Source organism: Rutidosis leptorrhynchoides, chromosome 2 (assembly GCF_046630445.1).
Source record: "Rutidosis leptorrhynchoides isolate AG116_Rl617_1_P2 chromosome 2, CSIRO_AGI_Rlap_v1, whole genome shotgun sequence".
Lineage (NCBI taxonomy): Eukaryota > Viridiplantae > Streptophyta > Magnoliopsida > Asterales > Asteraceae > Rutidosis > Rutidosis leptorrhynchoides.
In genome coordinates this window covers 700,761,436-700,782,917 of record NC_092334.1, presented here as the reverse complement: position 1 = coordinate 700,782,917, position 21,482 = coordinate 700,761,436, and the positions used below count along the sequence as shown (strand labels likewise).

General features: G+C 35.1%; 1 long non-coding RNA gene across 1 annotated transcript; it reads left to right on the top strand.

The window, feature by feature from the left end:
* The first annotated feature begins 8,698 nt into the window (after positions 1–8,698).
* On the top strand, positions 8,699–9,900 carry LOC139894132 (uncharacterized). Its single transcript, XR_011774823.1, has 3 exons — positions 8,699–8,973; positions 9,451–9,540; positions 9,626–9,900. It is a non-coding gene; the product is annotated as an uncharacterized lncRNA (long non-coding RNA).
* The last annotated feature ends 11,582 nt before the right edge of the window (positions 9,901–21,482 follow it).

Genomic DNA, 21,482 nt, shown 5'->3' with positions numbered 1-21,482 from the left:
GTTCATGAAGTAAACTTTAAAGTTTACTTTCTAAAGATCAAACTTTGGTTTGAATCTTTAAAGTATGAACAACCATGAACCTTTTCTTGTTTATTTAAGTTTACTACTTCATTTATGCACTTTAAATTTCATGTTGTTGGTTAAAATTGGTCAAAGATTACTAGTTAACTTTGATCTTATACTTCTTGAACTTAAAGACAACTTTATAAGTTTTCAAGAACATAGAAGTATAACTCTTTAGTTATAACTTCACATACTTGTAAGATCTAAGTTATATAGCTTATGGTCTTCTTATTTTTGTCATAAACAAGAGCTTAAAGGCTTACATACACTTTACTAGATGATAATCAAAGTTTTGTAACTTTTGGTTTCATTAAAGTAAGGATTTATGTGTTATTACTTATGGTGTAACTTAATGACTTTAGATCAAGACTTTGAGTCTTGCATCTTCAAGATCAAACTAAGAACTATGTTCTACTACTTATGATCTTGATTATTTAGTTTATTTTCAAGTTTATAGTTCATGTAAGTGTCAAACCTAAGACTTTGATGTAACTTTGGTACATCAAACTACATGCAACTCTTAAGTGAGTTGTGCTTCATGTCTTAGACTTGCACTAGTGTTATGATGGTCAAGACTTGGTTAAGATGATGTAAACACATCCATGAGTTGTACACTTGAAGCTATATGCATCAAGGATGAGAACCATGATGAACATCAAGCACCAAGACCACCGGAACCCTTTTAAACTTACTGTTTCTGTCCAAAACTTTCTGACCTGCTGCTTCTGTAACATACCATTAGGTCTGGGCTGTTCTAACCTTGATTTTTAGATATAACTTTTCGATTAGATAATTTTTCATATAAGACTCGTCTTCATCCGAGTTACGGTTTAGGATTTATGGCCCTCCGATCGTCACTAGGTCTTTTAACGTTGTGCAGAAATTTCAGACCTACTCGCACTTATACCGTTGCCACGGTCAAACGAAGACGAGTTAGCTTCTGGAATTTTTACCACACTTAAAAGACTCATATACGGATCCATGGCCACTGGTCTCACCTCTGTTCGGTTTGTGTAGAGGCCGTGGTAACTGATCCAAGTCAGCCTTTGTTTTAAACTTCGTTCATGAACGAACCTTACTTGTTACCTTTTGTTTGATGATGATTGATGATGACCCTTATGACCTTAATTACATACATATAAATCTTTTGATACGACTTACTGACTTAGTACAATTTGACTTAGGTTGAGGATTTCGGACCGTTTACTTGCACACCTTTCCCGACTCAACTTAACCGCTACTACATATCATTGTGAGTTATAGCATTCCCTTTTTACTTTAACTTATTTTGGGAACTGAGAATACATGGGGATTTTATGTTTTACATACTAGGCACGAGTACTTAAACTTTATATATGTGTGGGTTATATAACGGCACAAAGATTCCCTTTAGCTCGGTAACGTTTAATCAATGGTTTATGAACCGGTGAACGCGAATCTTAGATATGGATCCATAGGGTTTGACATCCCCACTCGGGCTAGTCGCGCTAGCAGTCAACGAGTGTTTAATACTTCGTAAACATACGCACTCGCCAAGTGTACTTTCAGGGGGTATTATTATTTTAAACGTTAAGTTAGTTACCAAGTGCCCACGGTTAAGCATATACTTTTACATACTTTTGAAACGCTCGTTGTAGCACTGAAATCTCGTGGCCTACTTACATTACTGTTATACTTAAACTATAGCTCACCAACCTTTGTGTTGACATTTTTAAGCATGTATTTCTCAGGTGCTTGAGGTTGCTTCCGCTGTGTACTAGTCGTGCTGTAGAACCCGCTGCTTAGAGTTGTTATCGCATGACTACTTATCTTGCATTCAAACTTATTTACTTTTGAAACTATGTTATGTAATGACCATTGGGGTCACGTACACTTATATTAATTGCTTCTACTTTGCGAAGCATGCTTTTGGATTGTAAAACATTTGACGTTGGTTATGACGTCACTTTTATTAATGAATGCAACTCTTTTGAAATCGCATATAGTACTTAACCTTGTAATGATCCTGTTGTTGATGGTCCGTACATGATGATTTAGTACGGGGCGTCACATGGAGTCTTTGTGTAGTTGAACTTAGTAGTATATTAGATATATAAGAAATATTGGGGAGGCATAGCACCACCATGTCCCCTCTTATCTACGCATCTTATAATCCCCCTTGTGGCCACTGGAATTCACCCGCGACGATTCCTCCGTATAGCGGGTAGTCGCTATGAGATTAGACGGCTCACAAAGCAGGTCGGAAATCCGATGTACCAAAATAATAAAGTGAAGAATGGGGGGACAATATTCCAAGTTTTCTATTAGGTGGCGTTTGGTTCGTGGGATTTCGTAAGATTTGGAGAAATTTGCATTTCAAATCCCATAAAATTCTATGTTTGGTACACCAATTTCAAAGTATGGGAATTACAATAATGGACACGACTGCGGTTGGCATAATGGGAAGATAATAGTGTTTTGTTTTGGTATAATTAGTTGTAATGGGTATGCCATGTCTTATTATAGCATTGTACATTGTATTGTATTATGGTGGAGTTCATCGCTATGATGAAGCCCATGTTTGGTTCTAACAAGGATAAAGAACTGTGCTTCGCTGCAGGGTGGTTTTAATCGGTTCACGATCGTTTAACTTAACATTTCAAAAACGGTTAACGGTCGTTTGGGTGATTTTGCTCGGTTAATGGTCAGTTAATTTAGCATTTAAAAACATGGTTAACGCTCGAGTAAATAAACGTTTAAAAAGAGTGAAAAAGGGGTAAAAATGATGTTAAAAAAAGTGATTGGAAAAAAGTTAAAAAAAAGGTTAAATACATGTTTACCAAAATATCCCCAAAGTTGAAAGTATTTACACTTGGGCCATGGTGAATAGTAAAAGGCTCACCATTATTAATATTATTGTTGTGGGGAAGCTTTCACATATGATCTATACTTTAAACCCCACGAAAAAAATATATATACTGCATCATATTGACATCAGCATAACGTTAGCGGTGGGTTATTGTTCACACGACATTGATGCCCTTGGATTGGTTTCAAGGTTTCCTCCCGGGCAGCGATGGGGCGGAGTTATTATCGCTGCATCGTCATAGTCAAAACGGGAGATGATCGCAACGGGTGGTTAATCGCTGTTAAAAAAAAATAGTACTCAATCGACACCCATTTGGATGTCTTTTAGTAATATCTACAGCAAAGTGCAGGTATGAGTTATATGATACACGGGTTGGTGAATAATAGTTAATAATGATATGAAAATGAAACTATCTCCAAAGGAAACCAAGGTTCAATTCCCACCAACTACACTTTGGGAGACTTGCATTTCAAAATTTTTTTTTTTAATAATGATATGAAAATGAAACTATCTCAAATGAAGTTTAAAATTGAGTAACTAAGGGATTTGTATTACAATAGATAATTTGATTATTTAACTAAAGTATTCTGAAGCAAACTATTGCATTGCTCAGTTCTAAAACAGGTTAACATCACGTGACTTAAGGAGGCTGGACAGAGTATTACGATCACCCATACATGCATCATTCTCAGAGATACTTGATGGGTCATCAACTATTTGCAACATAAGAAACATGACCAATTATTGACGCATTAGTAAATATATGGGTTGAAATTGCCACCTCGGATATTGAGCTTGCTTTCTTTATCGGGTAGGAATTGTCGGTGTTAGGAAACCCGATTAGGTGAGCTCAAACAAGACAAGATAACCCAAGTTATCTAACCCACTTCCAACAAACGAAAAATATAGTGATAATCGTAACACAAGCAAGAATGATAAAAACACGGGAATTTAACGTGGTTATATGCAATCGTTTGTGATTGCTTTAGTCCACGGCCAACCAAAGAGTGTTCTTATTGATTAAATTTCGTGGTGGTGAGTTTACAATGAGTTATAATCAGGAACATTTATAGGAGAACAAGAATACATAAGCATGCTTCAAGTAATCATCAACTAGCCATCTTGATCCTCTTTACACCCTTGTATTAGCATGATCACAGCTCTAAAACAAGGTGTAAAGTAGCCCACATGCACCTAAAGTGACAACTTGAACAACCAAATACGGATCCCATGTGCAAAAGTTGATCAACATGCTGTAAGCGTGAAACAGAGCAAAACAGTGCATCAACATGCACTTATTTTTCACTGTTTTGCTCTGTTTAAGTGCATGTGGGCTACTTCACGCACCATCACCCTTTACACATTTGGAAAATAAATCATCTGCTTCTCTTTCTCTTTTTCTCTTTTTCTCTTTGACCTTAGACATCAATACAACATGACGTACATGTTCATAAATTTCATTTTCATTCATCATTATAACAAGTAGAATATTAAAATCTTTCCCATGAAATGAAGTAGCCATTCAACAGGAATGAGATTCCGATAAGCAACATATTCAATTTAATGATTTTTCCTTCAATTTCTTGTAATCCGATATTGAAAATCATCATTTGTTTGTAAATCTCACCACGTCACGTTTTCTACATCTAGATAAACACGACCCGATAAGATATGCATAATAATTTGATGTGCATGTGCATTTGTTGGCATTGCACACTACCTGTTTGATCAATTGACTGAACGAAATACGGCGTCTAATATACGAAAGGTTGGCTGATGAAGTACAACGATGTGAGGCGAGAATTAAGTGTCTTGCACATACCAAAAGCCCATACGATGGGGGAGATGTTAGGTGGTACTTTCGTAAGGTTACAATGGAGAAAAATGGGGGGGTCTTTTTATTCATATTTCACACCTTTAAAATGATTCCTAAAAACCTAATAATTCATGTTATTTTCCAAACTTTTGAAGGGACTAGCCACGCAAGTCTAATAAAAACTAGGTACCAACCAGTGGCGGATCCAGAAATTTTTTTCACTCGGGGCGAAATTTTTTTCTAATACGTAGAGATTTTTTTGGCAAAATATAGAGTTTTTTGAGCAAAATTTAGAGATTTTTAGGCAAAATACGAAGGTTTTGGGGCAATATATGGAGTTTTTGGGACAAAATATGAAGGGCTTGGGGCAAAAAAAAAATTCACCGGGGGCAAAATAGAAAAATCGAAAAAATTTACACTAAAAATTGCAAATTCACTGGGGGCGGGCGCCCCACCCTGACCCTTCATAACTTCATAAGTCCGCCCCTGGTACCAACAACGTAAAAAATAAACTTTAGATGTTGTGATGAAAATGTAAACAAACCACAGGTATCAACGGCGTAATTTTTTCTATAATTAGTCTACAAGTTTATACATATTAATATTTCATGTTGGGAGAGTTATCACCCGCATGACCATTAGTCTGCAAACTTGATCCAATGGTTTAAAAAAGTATTATTGAATCTAATTGTTATGTCTTTGCCATGTCAGCTTTTTGTAAAGGTACTATTGAATCTATACAGCCTACCTTTAGACCATTTGTACTGGTAACTCGTGTTGTGAGTTCGTGTTGTGCACCTTTTGCACTTTTTTGATGACTAGGACGTGTTGTGTTGTGTTGTTAAGTGGAGTAGTGGTGGTGTTGTGAGTTGCTGTTGTGTTAGTGGAATGCTGATGTGTCATTTAATTTTGTATTTTTCTGTTTTATTTATTTATTTTATTTTTATTATTAATATGATTATATTTATATTTTAAAAAATTAATTAAATACAACGGTCATATTTAACACACTTCATTTCTCCTAAAAATCTATATATTTTCTCTCAAATTTCAAAATGAGTCAGTTGAATGTTTGCGTATAAACCCGTGTTCGAGGGACTCGTGAACTACTCGCTTCTCCCTCCACCTCTTCTTCCGTTAAACTCTTAACACATTTTCATCATCGGAATCATCAATGATAAAATCGAACATTTTGCATGCATTTTCCATTGTTTGTTATTTTTTAAATGATAAAGAAATATAGAAAGAAAGATTTTTTTGTGTGTGTAAAATGATTTAATAGAGTATGTATATATATAGATAAATATAAAAATAAATTATTATTTTTTTTTTCCAACGGTTCAATCCCAACGGTTTGATTTTTTTCACCAACAGCATCCCGCCACGTGGCCTCAACGGCCGTTGGATACCTCGTTGGACTCTCCCCAACGCCTGAAAAACGTGACCACAAAACGCCGGGATACGGCCGGGAAACGGCGTTGCCGGCCTGCCACATCGGCTTCAACGGGGTTGAACCCCTAGCGATACAAATGGTCTTACAATGGTTGCATGACAGCTTTTTTATTTGATACAATGGTTCTCATTCAGGTTATGTTGTATCTCTAACGGGTCAAACATAAATGTATCTCTAACGGGTCAAACATAAATGTATCTCTAACGGGTCAAACATAAATGAAGATTAAAAAGAATGAATGGCATAAAGGTCGAGCGGGTCAAAAGTCTCCCAAAGTTGTACCTATAATGTACAAAACTTCCTTACAGTATATAACTTCGTTATCATATTTTACACACGAACAAAAAAAGTTGGAGAAGAGGATTCGACCAGAACCTGTTACCTAACCAAACAGACCCACCCATTTTGCCACTTATACAATATATTTTTATATGTCATACTCACAAACATAGCTTTAAGAGCCCTGCCACCAAAACCACCCCCATTTCTTCGAGTAATCGTACGGACATTATGTTTAGGAATGTTTAAGGCACCGTAAAAATGAAACTTTGTGCATATTCAAGGACTTGAAAGGAACATTGCACCATCGTGAAGTTATCTTCATATGGAACAGCTATCTCAATATATTTATTTGTACTATGATGACGTCTAATTTAGATACGAACCAACAATTAACCAACAAATATTTAAAATTAAAAATACCAACAAAAAATAATAACTTTTTACTAGTTACAGAAGCATTCCAGGTGCCTGAAATTAGAATTTTACAATTTCACATAGTTACAGGCGCAATTGAAATTTCATATGGTTTCTCCTTAATAATTCAAACGAAGGATAAAATTGAATAAATCGAAAACAAATATAATGACTATATACAGTACAATTTAAAAAATCTTCAGGAACACTGGTACATTAGGCTTGACACACTGAAGACATCATATTGTATCCCTAATCGATCTCCAACAAACATCATATTGGTGACAAATCAGATATTGTAATCGAGAAACGAAATAATCAATTGGCTATCTAAATAAGGCTATTTATTTATTTATTGCTATTTTTCTTTTGTTATTGCTCACTTAAATTTTATTTACTTTATCGATCTACCGGTCAATGAACTACTGAAATTTGCATTAACTAGTTAACTAGAAAGGTTATAAAAGCTTTGATGAAACAACAAAAGTCTAATATTTGAGAAACTTTAAATATTTAACTTTTATTATATAATATAATTATAATCTCTATCTCTCTCTCTATCTTAACAAAAGTAATATTAGCAAATTACTTTAATTTAAAGCTTACATGCCAAAAATTTAACCATTGGATTGAAAAGGAGGTTTCAAAGAGAACCACAGGATCAAACTTAATTGAAATATTAGCAAATATTTCAATACGGTACTTATTGAATTTACGCTTTCCATAGTTCTGTACCTCAAAAAAATGTGATTTATTAATTTAACGAATCAGAAGAAAAAGTATGAACGACGATTAGAAAACAATCGAGAGCTTCGTCTGTGCGCAGTGGTCCGAATAACTAATTCCCCAACCCTATTCATAACAATATTGGTGAATCGTTGATGTTGTTATCGTAGTCTCCAATTGGCAAGGGTTTTGGTCGATTTCTCGCCCAATATCACGATTGGGTTTGGTGTCGATATTTGATATATATTTAGTTATTTTTTATGATGTCGATATCATTAAAGGGTTTGATGAAGGGATGCATGATGGTGTTCTACATTTTTGCTTGGTGGAGTCCCACTTGATTACATGGAAGATGGTGAGTATTTGATGGATCTGTAACTGAAAATCTACGCTCACTTTTATGATTCTTAGGTTCACTCCATAATGCGCTGATTTTGCATCTGATTGGCTTTTTCTGTTGTTAATAAAATGTATAAGCAGAGGTTGCAAGTAGCTGGAAAGGTGGGTTTGATTCAATTGTAGAGAATCTAACGGTAACCCATAAGTTAGATGGAAGATGACTTTGGTAATCACAAAGAATTTTAGACCCATACTAAAAATATCAATTTGTATCCCACCCATTTTGACTGACACTGTGTTCTAAAAAACTATTCACCTTGCTCCAAATTTGTTATGACCTGAAACCTATCTCGCCGGCCTTGCCCAGTTTGAAACCTCCACCAAATATTTGAAGTATGTGTTTAACTAGCTCTATTTGTATTTTAGTTTTCTTCAAATTTATTGTGAGTTTTAATGTGAGACGGAATAACGAACAAACTAGAGGTAATTCTTCTTCGTTATTACTGACATTCACTAATCGATTTTGTGAACATAACGGCGTCTTTTGAGGACATAAAGTATATCATTTTATATTCATTTTACAGTAGAACTTAATACATGTAATGACCTATTGACTTAAAGTGTTAATGAGTCAAATTGATTCGCACGAAACCATTTAGACCCACACTAAAAACCTCAATCTTTACCCAACCCATTTTATTTTAATTATTTTAACCATGTTTATTGTTATGATGCATAGGTAATCTGGCCCTATGGAATGGTTGAAACCCTACAAGGATCAGACCATCATTGAACTTGGCAAGAAAGGTGTCAAGAGTCCTCAAGCCGTACACATTAGGTACTTGTACATCTTACCAACATCCTCATGTTTGGAGATCTCTTTCTTATAAGTTCAGTTGTAACTTCATTAATGTTTTTTTGAGTGAGCATATTGAAACATTGGAGGAAAAAGACCTTGAATACAAGGAACTGGCATAATGGTGTCGTGTTCCTGCACTGACAGTCTCAAATCTTGATGCTCCACTGGTAGAGGTTGAAATTTCGACTCATTTACTTGCGAATATTAAAACGTATGTTTATAGTTTATCCATAACGCGTAAAATAAATTGTTATAGCTAAAAGTAAACCAAGTCTGTTGAAAGTTTTCTGAAGTATACTATACATGCTTACACGTTTCCCCTGATAAATAATATGCTACTTATTCTCTAGATGTGATGATAATAATTTTTTCAATGAACTGTTGTTCTTTTAAATATAATAATTTTTAAGTACCATTAGTATTGCAATACGGATGTCGCTTGAGTTTTATTTTGGGTCTCAGTTACATACATGCTTATGTTCTTATTTAGAGTCTCCATTACATTAATATACCATTAATATGACAGGTATCAAACTGATTTGGCCCACTTGCATGATTAGTCCACTTCAGCAAGCTTTTAACGAATACATTTTATGTGCATAACAAACTTTTCTTTACTGTAGCTCAATTACCACTTTTTGTTATTACAGAGGTTCCAAGTGTTCTTGATTTGTGCTAAGAGTTGTTCCAAGTATTCATGATTTGTCCTAAGAGTTGTTTCATGGTGGGGGGATACATATGTAATCATTTCATTTCATTTCTAAGCTAAGCTTATTTTAGTTGTATATAATCCTAATAACTTTTGATCTCTATTTTTTGTGTCAGTTGCAATATCATTGTCAACTTTGGTTGTGTTTATATGATGAAGCTACTTCAAATGGATTTGGCTAAAGAGCTGAGTGACTACAGATGTGTTTGAAGCAACCATCTAGCCGATTTGGCTAAACAGATTAAGCTTGCTAACAACAATAATCTTAAATCGCTATGAACAAATTGCAAAACAATTTAGTCAATACTTTTACATGTGAAACATTCATTGAACAAGGAGATCCATCTGCTTTAACAATCGTTAGATTAATTTGCATTATAATATTGTTTTGTTTAAGATATTGATGTTCCACGTATGTACTGCTAAAATATTTTTATAAAATCGTTTGTCCATATGTTGATTGTTAAAATACTATATTCTATTGATATTGAACAGTTTGAGATCGGATTAAACCACCCATGCGATCATCTATCTAAATAATAATAATAATAATAATAATCCGAGGGCATGACCGGTAAAACCCCTCCTCCCCACTACCTCCGCAACGATGTGTCAAAGGCGACATTAGGTGGAATTCAAGATCAAGAGATATCCTTGTCCTTGTGTGCAATGTTGGCGTCCTAGAGAATCGAACTCTCAACCTCTAACAAATATGTATGGGTCATTACCACTAAACCAATAACACAAATATGTATTCTATTGATGTTCTAACCCCGCAAATTTGCGAGTTATAACCTAGTAATAATAATATAATAATAATAATTATAAAGTTTAATAAGTAAAACTTAAACAATAACCAAAAATATGAAATGATATGATTTTTATGTTTTGTTGTGAGATCAGTGGCGATTTCAGAATGCAAACTCAATGGGGTTAAAAAAAAAATTTCAGTACTAGTTATATTTGAATGATACTTTAGTGGTTGTTTACTTTCAAAAAGCTACAAGTTCGGAAAATATATTGGGCCCGAGCAGTTAAATACAGTGGTGTCCTATACATTTTAAAGGAAAAACTATAAATTCGAAAAAGATATGGGGTCCTCCAGTTAAATTTAGTGGTGTCATATACAATGTACATAGTATTTTATACTAATATATTTCAAACTAGCGGTGTCCCGTGACCCCACGGGCCAGCATGTAAACTCGCTACTGTGTGAGATACATGAATGAATTAGATTATATATCGTTTTCTATTTGTCCAAGTAAACGTTTATATGGATCACATTTAAACATGTAATAACGTTTTCAATATATATATATATATATATATATATATATATATATATATATATATATATATATATATATATATATATATATATATATATATTTTAAAGGCAATATATATTATGATCAATGAAAGAGTTTACAATACAATTCTCACTAGATGCAACATAACGATACCGAGCTAGAATTCTATGCTAGCATCCCAAAAACGCGATGCTTCTTGACATTTATACAAGGAGAGATTGTGGATTGTGTAGCCATTCGTGCCACTCAATTTTTCTACATTTGAAGCGACTCATTCATAGCTTTTGACTTGAATCTCGTTTAAAGCTATCGGAGGAAACCAACACGACTTCTTGAAGACCTTTTGATTCCTATTTTTTCAAATGAGATAACCGGTTGTCCACTCCACCGCTTGCCATCTTCATCCGCGCACTCGAAACTTGCGAAGAGAACTTGCCACCTAGTACATCATCGAAACTGCATAGGGGAGCATTATTACCCCACCTAACGTTTTCAATATATAAGTACGGAATATTCAAAAACTTTGAATATAATAAGTATAGTATAAATTTAAAGATAACATTGATACTTATTCGTATCACTTAAAGTGCACAACATTCATTTGCCTGTGTCATTTGGTATACAGTGATGTAGTAGGATATGTGCAATAAAAATACTTTTGGGCAAAATCAGCCCATTTGATATGTTCCTCGATTATAACATTTGAAATATTTACTTAAGAAAGTTACTTTATTTCAACTCTTTAGTCCTACACTCGTTTATATCTCAATCATCGACCATTGAGTGGCTGCCATGTCTTCGACGGTAACCAAACTCAATCAAGTTACCAAATCCATCAAAACCATGATTTATCAAACCAACTAGCTGATTTTTTAAAAATCAGTCTTCAAACACAACCCAAATTATCCGACAGTTTGAGCTACTCGCGGGTCACTAATCTCGATTCCATCAAATAGTTAGATGACTCCACAAAAACCGAATCGAAACCATCAGACATAATACGTTCAAGGCTCGAAGTGTCACTAATCTCGGACACTTAAACCAATGTATTCGATTCCATCAACATGTCTAACAACAACTCATCTTGTCTTCACGAGAAGCCTAAAGAGTAAAAAGGTTGCATGTTAAACATCACTTGCAAAACAATTACAAAGTAAAAACTTACTGAAGCAAATATGTGTTATTAAAGAGAATTTAATGTTATAAATGCAATTTGTATTGATCAGTTGTAATATTGAATTGAATTGATACAATTGTTATTGATTTTACAAGTTGAAGTGTGTTTATATACACTTAGAGAAATAACAGCTAATTCTAGTTTGAGGTTAGGCTCCATTAAACTTTTTGGAACCACCTCTACAAATAAGGAAAAAGCTATTTTGTCTTGGTGCTTGTAGCCGTTGATCTTGTGCAGTTTTGTATGCTTCCAATTGAGGAAATGATGAAGTGCAGCTTCTGATCCCATAAGTCAAATTACCTAAAATGGTAATTTGACTATTGTTGATTTTTTGGTGACTCTGACACTCCCCCTCAAGTTGAACAGTGGGGTTTCCAGTATTCAACTTGCCAAGAACTTCGCTGAAGAGTCTCCCGTTGACTGATTTGGTGAGGATGTCAGCTAGCTGATCTTCGGATCTGATTGATGGAAGGGAAATGATTTCATCATCTAATTTTTGTCTAATAAAATGTCGATCAACTTCCACATGTTTGGTTCGGTCATGTTGAACTGGATTTTCTGATATGGCAATGGCTGCTTCGTTATCACATAATATCTGAATGCTATCTTCTGGTGGAAATCCGATCTCTGTTAGTAGTTTTTGGGTCCACAATGCTTCTACAACTCCTTTGGCTATCCCTCTAAACTCTGATTCTGCACTTGATAGAGAAACAACCTTTTGTTTCTTGCTTTTCCATGCAACTAAATTATCTCCGACAATTGTAAAGAATCCAGATGTAGATCTTCTATCCCCTTTTTCTCCAGCCCAACTTGCATCTGTATATATTTGAGTTCTTAGATGCCCATTTCTTTTGAAAACAACTCCATGATCCGCCGTTTTCTTCAAATATCTGATGATTCTCATTACGACTTCCATATGGTGAACCTATGGTTGATGCATGAATTGACTCACAACTCCAACTGCGTGTTCTATATCAGGTCGAGTATGAGCAAGATAAATGAGTTTTTCCACCATCCTTTGATATTGCCCTTTATCAGTAAGATCAGCTTCATCTTCCATATATAGCTTCTGGTTTGGAATCATTGGAGTATCAGCTGGTTTGCAATCAATCATACATGTTTCTGCAAGAAAATCAAGAACATACTTCTTTTTACAGATAAATATTCCCTGTTGGGATCGTAACACCTCAATCCCCAAAAAATATTTAAGTCTGTCAAAGTCTTTCATTTCAAATTCTTTAAATAAGTTCACTTTTAAGTTAGAAATTTCCTCTTTATCATTTCTTGTTATTATCATATCATCAACATAAATGATTAAACATGTAATCAAATTTCCTTTTCGTTTAAAGAAAAGAGTATGATCCGAGTTACTTTGTTTGAAATCGTATTTTTTCATAAATAAAGTAAATCTTCCAAACCAAGCCCTTGGGGATTGTTTTAACCCATATAAAGCCTTTTTAAGTCGACAAACTTCCCTGTTTTTGAAGTTGCCACTGAATCCCGGTGGTGCTTCCATATAGACTTCTTCCTTTAATTCGCCATGTAGAAAAGCATTCTTCACATCAAATTGGTGAAGTAGCCAATCTTCATTTGCAGCGATAGAAAAGAGAACTCTAATGGTATCAATTTTCGCAACTAGTGAGAAGGTTTTGGAGTAATCGATCCCATATGTCTGAGTGTATCCTTTCGCAACCAGTCGAGCTTTATATCTTTCAATAGTTCCATCTGGTTTATATTTTATCGTAAATACCCATCGACATCCCACTGGTTTCTTTCCTTAAGGCATGACAAATTTTTCCCACGTTTTATTATCATTCAAGGCTTTCATTTCAACTTCCATCACTTCTTTCGAGTTTTTTGAGTTTAGAGCTTGTTCAACGGAAGTTGGAATATTTTCAGAGTAAATTGCGGAATTAAACTGATGAGCTTCTTTTGACAGATTTCCCTGTGCTATATTAGCCATAGGATATCTGGATCTTTGCGCTTCTTTTTCAGGTGAGTATCGTTTGGGTGGGACACCTCTATTGACTCTTTGAGGTAGGACATATCTTTGGGTGGTTTCATCGGGATTTGTGTCACTTTGTTCCTCATGGGTTTGATGTTCATTGTTCGAGGAGGTTTCATCGGATTCAATGCTTGGTGGTTCGAAATCAGGATTTGGTATTTCAGGATCGGGATTTGGTGTTTCGGGATCAGGATTTGGTGTTTCGGGATTTGGTATTTCAGTATTAGGATTTGGTGGTGTCTGAATGTTACTAGGTTTAGGTATCCAGGTTATCCAACTGAGAGTGTCATTATCCTCTTTCTCCCCCTCACTCGTGAGTTGGGTATCATAAAAATATTCGGTTTCGACAAAGTCACAGTTCATTGTAGTAAAAACATGACGTCTTTTGGGACTATAACACATAAACCCTTTTTGGTTAATTCCATAGCCCACCATGACACATTTTTCCGCACATGGATCTAGCTTGGTACGTTCATTTTTTGGAATGTGGACAAAGACCGATCACCCAAATATTCGAGGTTCAATCCTAAATGAGGTCGGAAGAGTATGAAATTGAGAGAGGGTATCTATCGGGGTTTTTGTGCCCAAAACTTTAGTAGGTAATCAGTTAATTAGGTAGGTAGCGGAAGCAAGAGCTTCGGGCAAAAAACTTTTCGGAACTTTTGATTCAATTAATAAAGCTCTTGTCATTTCTAAAAGTAGTCGATTTTTTCGTTCGGCTACGCCATTTTGCTCGGGGGTATGAGCATACGAGGTTTGATGAATAATCCCATTATTTTCGCAAAAAGATTTCATTGATGAATTTACAAACTCACCCCCATTATCGGATCTTAACATTTGTATGTTTTTATTAAATTGGGTTTGAACCATTTTATAAAAGTGAGAAAAATTTTCAAAAACTTCTGATTTGTGAGTTAGAAAATAAATCCAGGTCATGCGTAAATGGTCATCGATAAATAGGACAAAATATCGGAAGTTTTTCCCTCCAGTGACCGGTGCAGGACCCCAAACATCCGAATGGATTAAAGCAAAGGGAACATCTTTTCTTGTATTACTAGGTCTATAAGTACTTCGGTGGCTTTTAGCCAAAATACAAGTTTCACAGTTTAAAGTAACGTTTGATGGAAAAAGACTCGGAAATAAAGCATGTAAGTATCCGGCAGATGGGTGACCCAATCTCCTATGCCATAACCAAGCTTCCCTCGTGGGTGTTCCGTGAGCAAGCATCACGGTACCATGTTGGGTTACTTCGTTCACATAGTACAACCCGCCCCGTTCGGTGCCACGTCCAATAATCACCCCAGTTCGAATATCTTGTAGGATACAAAACGTGGGGTGTAGTAAGACGGAACAATTTAACTATTTTGCAACGTGACTAACGAATAAAAGTTTGTGTGACAAGGTTGGAATATATAAACAATTAGATAAGTTCATAGTCGGAGTGATCTCAATTTTTCCACCCCCTTCAACTTGTACCACACCACCATTGGCCGTTTGAATTTTACTAACCCGAGGTTTTGATTGAGCATAAAAATCTGATTTTTCAAAACTCATGGTGTGGGTAGCACCACAATCAAAAATCCATTCGTTAATCTTAACGTTATTTGAAACGGTATTGGGTTTTCCGGTAAAACACGGGTTACTAGTTGAATTTTTTACTTTCAAAATTAACGGAGTTTTGAACCTTTTTAAAAACGTAAGACTTTTGGACTTGATTTCGAGAAATAATAGGTTGGACCTTTTTAAAAACTCTTTGTTTTTTGTTCTGGCCCAAAAGGAACTTTCTTAGATAAATCCTTTTTAGTGGGTGGCCCAACTCTCCCTTGTAGTATCGGCCCAAAATCCCTTTTTATTAACCCATGTTCAATACCCATGTTCAATACCCGTGTTTCCAAACCGGTTCCCAAAGATTGTGTTTTCCCATGTTCCCCATGTATACAGACATAACGTGGGTTCATCCCCACATATACATCGAACTTTTTATCATCCCCACATATACCTTTCTCTTTATCAGAGAAAGTTTTGTTTTCCCTAAATCCTACTTTTTCTTTATCAATGGAAGATAAACTGGTGATATTCTTATCAGATGTGGATCGTAAACAGGAATTGGTGTTATTTCCATCTGTTGTAGATCGAAGACATGGTTTTATTATCTCCATCTGTGCTCTTGATCGATTGGGGTTATCCCCTTTCAATTTGGTCAATTGAGGTCTGGATTCTAATTTTCCTTCTTCTTCTATCAGTTCTTGTAAGCCTTTGAACCGATTATCATCAGTTAATTCAAAGTGATTAGGGTTTACCCCAATTACTTTGTTCGATTTGAGAATTTTATTAGGGTTTGAAGACGTAATCTTCACCCATTTGGTTGATTTTCGAGGTAAATTAAAGTTTGAAATACCTCTATTTAATTTCTGAGTTGACTGGTTGGTTCTTGAGTGACCATTGCTGGTAACCTTCTGGTGGCCGCTGGTTGCTTCAGCTCCAGTCCTCAGTCCTCACCAATTTGTTGTGTGTCTGTTTATGTGACGCCCCGTACAAAATCAATGTTTACGGATCATCAACAACAGGATCATTATAAGGTCACAACACTATATGCTGTTTGAAAACAAGTTTTGCATTCATGAAAAGGTAACGTTTTTACCAACGTCAAATGTTTTACAAAAGCCAACGTCTTTACCAACGTCATATGTTTTACAAAAGCCGACGTCTTTACCAACGTCAAATGGTTTACAAAAGATAACGTGCTTCTACGAATAGAAAGCATTAACATAAGTATGTAACACAAAGGTCATTCCAAAAACATTGTTCAAATGTAACATAAGTTGTTTCGCAAAGTAAAAGTTTCATGCTTTGAGACATCTCTAAACAATGCAGCGAAAGTCTAACACAGCGAGTCTGTAACAGCAAGCCTATAGCACCAAGACTAATACAGCAAGTCTAACAGCGGAAGCAACAACGTCTAAGCACCTGAGAAATACATGCTTAAAAAGTCAACACGAATGTTGGTGAGCTATAGTTTGTTTGTAATCAGTAATTTAATGTAGGCTACGAGATTTCAGTGCTTCAACCAGCATTTCAAATCCGTAATTCAAATCAGTATGATAAAGTATATGCTTATCCGTGGGCACCCGGTAACTAACTTAACGTAATATTACCCCCTAAAAGTACACTTGGCGAGTGCGTAAGTTTACGAAGTATTAAACACCCGTTAAATGCTAGCGCGACTAGCCCGAGTGGGGATGTCAAACCCTATGGATCTATATCTAAGATTCGCTTTCACCGGTTCAAAAACCAATGACTAAACGTTACCGAGCTAAGGGGAAAGTTTATGCTGTTATATCACCCCACACATATATAAAGTTTAAGTACTCGTGCCTAGTAAGTAAAACATAAAAAATGCATGTATTCTCAGTCCCAAAAATAGTTGAAGTAAAAAGGGATGCTATAACTCACAGTGAAAGTGCAGTAAAAGTCGATACGAAAAGTAAGCAAGTAAGTCGGTCCGAAAGGTCCTCAACCTAAGTCAAAAGTTACTAAGTCAATAAATCGTTCCCAAAGGTTTAAAAGTACGTAAGTTAAGTCTTAAATATCATCATCATCATCATCGTACGTAAATAGTAAAGTAAGTTTTCAATCAAAAATAGAGATCGAAACAAAGACTGACTTCGTCCAGTTGCTACAACCTCTATACAAACTGAAATGATGCGCTATAAGTGGACAAGGCTCCGTATATGAGTCCTCTAACCGCTGACCAATTTTCAGAACCTAACTCGTCTTTGTTTGACCGTGGTGACGGTTTAAGTGCGAGTAGGTTAGAAATTTCAGCACAATGTTACAAAGGCGTAGTGATTTTCGAAAGGCTATAAATCCTAAACCTTATATCGGATTTAGGCGAGTCTTAAATGAAAAGTCATCTACTCGAACCGAACTACCTATAAATCAACTTTCCCATTAGCCCAGGGGTCTGATCAGACCCTGAAAAATAGAAAATAAGTGCTCCGGTGGGTTTCTTGGAGTTTGATGCTCATCACGGTTCTCATCCTTGATGCGTATAAGCCTCAAGTGTACAACTCTTGATGTGTTATCATCAATTTAACTAAGGTTTAACCATCAACACACAAAGTCAAGACTAAGAAATGAAATACAACTCATGTGAGAGTTTGAGCAAGATGATGAACCAAAGTTACATCAATTTCTTAGTTTCAACACAAGTACAAGTTCTATTAAGCTATAAACTTTGAATCAAACTAAAATAAGCAAGACCTTAAGTTATAGAACTTAGATCTTAGCTAAGTATTAAAGACCTTAGACTAAAAAGTCTAGATCTCATGTTCTTGGTGAAACCCTAAGTCATAACACTTAGACTTTCTACCTTTACACAACCATAAGTTATGAAACTTAGATCTTGTAAAGTAGGATGAACATAAACTAATGAGCTTTTGTTTAAACAAAGTAGAAGACCATAAGTTACACAACTTAGATCAAACACAAAAATGAAACCCTAAGCTAGAGAGCTTGGATTCCTAACAACAACACTTATGAGATCTCAAGCTAGTAAGCTTGTATCTTTTGTTTGATGAACACACAAGTCACAAATCTAAAGTGCAACAAATTAAAGAAGATCATAAGTTAGTAAACTTTGATCTTAACTAACTTTTTGTAGAAACTTCAAGCTAGAAAGCTTGTATTTCTTTTGTTCTTGAAGATCCATAAAGTAAAAAGTTGGATCTACAAGTTACATGAAGATCATAAACATAGGTTTTGATCTTTAAACATAAATAAAGAGATCTTAAGTTAATAACTTAGATCTAGCAAGATTATGAAGATTCAAAGCTAAAAAGCTTGAATCCTTCATGTTCTTGAAGACTTTTCAAAACAAAGTTTAAATCTTACAAGAGTTATGAAGATTCAAGTTACAAAACTTGAATCCTTGATTATGATGATGATGATTTACGAAAATAAGGAAGAAAAAAGAAGAAAAGAAAATCAAGAACACTTACAAGTTCTTCAAAGTTTTAGAGAGAAGTTAGAGTGAAAAGCAACTATAGAGAAAACTAGAGAGAATTTGTATGTGTTTGTGAAAAATGAAGTAGTGAATGGAGGGATCTTGTATTTATAGGCAAAAAAACATAAAACAAGACAACAAATGGTGGTGATGCTGGGGGGACCATGGTGGACGGTTTTGGGCATGGGGGGGGGGACCATTTTGGCCTCATGTGGTGGTGGCATGGTGTGGTCCATGGTGGTGGTACAAAGTAGTGTTGGTTTGTTGGGTGGTTTGAGACAAAAATGCAAGCATTAGTACATGAGCATGCAAGTTACTTGTCTCATTATTTCATGGGCTGATAATTAATTACATGGGCTAATTAATCCACTAATTAGTCCACTAAGTTGAGTAGGTTGGGCCATGGAAGTCCACTAAGGTAAAAGTCCATTAAGGTAACTAGTGAGCATTAGTAAACACTAAGCGTAATTAAATAAACCATCAAGCCAAGTAATTGTCATTTATAAATAACAATTATGTTTACGTAGTCATAATATTCCAATTATGATAAAAGTTTAACATGTACCAAGTACGTAGCTCGTTTTAAACGACAAATGACATTAACGGTCATAAATGCATTCGGGGATCAAGTTAAGTGATTACACACTTAATAGCACATTGTAAGATATTAATGAAAGTAATTAATCATGAAATAAGATCCCAGAGCAAAAACTAGCTCAGTACGCACATATACGCAGATTCGTGAAAGTAATAAATAAAATAATAAGTCGAAAAAGTCGGGTAGTTACAGTTTATTCCACCTTTTTGGATAGCCAATGAGCTTATAACAGTTAATGATTGTGTGTTTTGGCATTCTACAATATACACAACTCAGTTGCTCAAGTGGTTGATGATGGTTGGTGGTGACAGCTTCAATTTCAGCAACAATTGATGGTTTACAGAGAATATCCAGGTAGCTTCTCCCATTATATGTTGAGCTACCGTCAAACATTGACATGGCAACTCGATTTTCTGAGCTACCGTCAATGTTAGACATGGCAGCCTTGTTTATGGTAAATGATTGAGCCATAAAAGGGTGTTTGATCCAGAATCAACACTCCTTCAGCTCCGATACCATGTTATTAAAGAGAATTTAATGTTATAAATGCAATTTGTATTGATCGGTTGTAATATTGACTTGAATTGATACAATTGTTATTGATTTTACAAGTTGAAGTGTGTTTATATACACTTAGAGAAATAACAGCTAATTCTAGTTTGAGGTTAGGCTCTATTAAACTTTTTGGAACCACCTCTACAATTAAGGAAAAAGCTATTTTGTCTTGGTGCTTGTAGCCGTTTATCTTGTGCAGTTTTGTATGCTTCCAATTGAGGAAATGATGAAGTGCAGCTTCTGATCCCATAAGTCAAATGACCTAAAATGGTAATTTGACTATTGTTGATTTTTTGGTGACTCATTCTGACAATATGTATATTTAAAGAAGTTACATACCAGTTCCACCATTGTATCATCGTCCTCCTTCAATAAGTTCCAGCTCCCAAGCCCCAATTCTCAATTTCAGATTTATTGTCTTCCATAGAGGTTGCAAGCTTTAAACTTTCTGTTTGTTTGCCTGAAGCATGAAGCTTGCGAGTGACGATAATTCATGCATTTAATGTCACTTTTAGCTGCATAAATGAGTCTAAAGGTTAAATGTGCAAGCAAATGGGCCCTTACAAACTTAAACGATACAATAAATTACCGAATAAGAACAGAGATGTGCAACCGAAAATGTTGAATGTGCTTTTTGCCTGATAGCACATCCAAGATAGTGTTCAAGGGCCTTGAAAGAATCGCCATAGTAAGCATGATATATTTATTGGCTGCAAAGTTGATATTAAGTAACTTTGTTATGAAAAAATTTAAATGTTAACACACTAATTTAAGTGCAAAATAAGACACATAAAATAGTTGAAAAACATCTGGGATGCATTTCTGCAAATAAAAGTAAAGTACAAACCCGAATAAAAAAAAATAATATTATCCTAAGGATAAAATGTGTAAACAAATACGAGTAGTATATCAAAACAAGATAGCAGGGTAGCAAATTTTGCCATAGAATCACATATAGTTCTTATTACTGGAGAACTTGTTGTTGACCAATTGTTCCAGTTTCGTTTTGTCCATATATTTGAAGATGATAACATTATGTACATGTTAACAAAATAATTAAATATCTTCCTGATAAACATGTTAATCCATATGAAATTCATCACAATCAGCTCCATATTCTTTTTATAATGGTATTAGATAGATTGAACTTCAGGTAGATTTAAAACTTATGAAAATTTGATTCTACCATTTTCATGGCATCTCATCGTTTTTTATTAATTTTTTGAACATTTTTCTTTTAAACCTACTTACTAGCCGGAGGTCCACTCGAAAGCAATCTCCATATCCATCGAACATTAAGCGGGAGGACTTTCTCTACTCTTA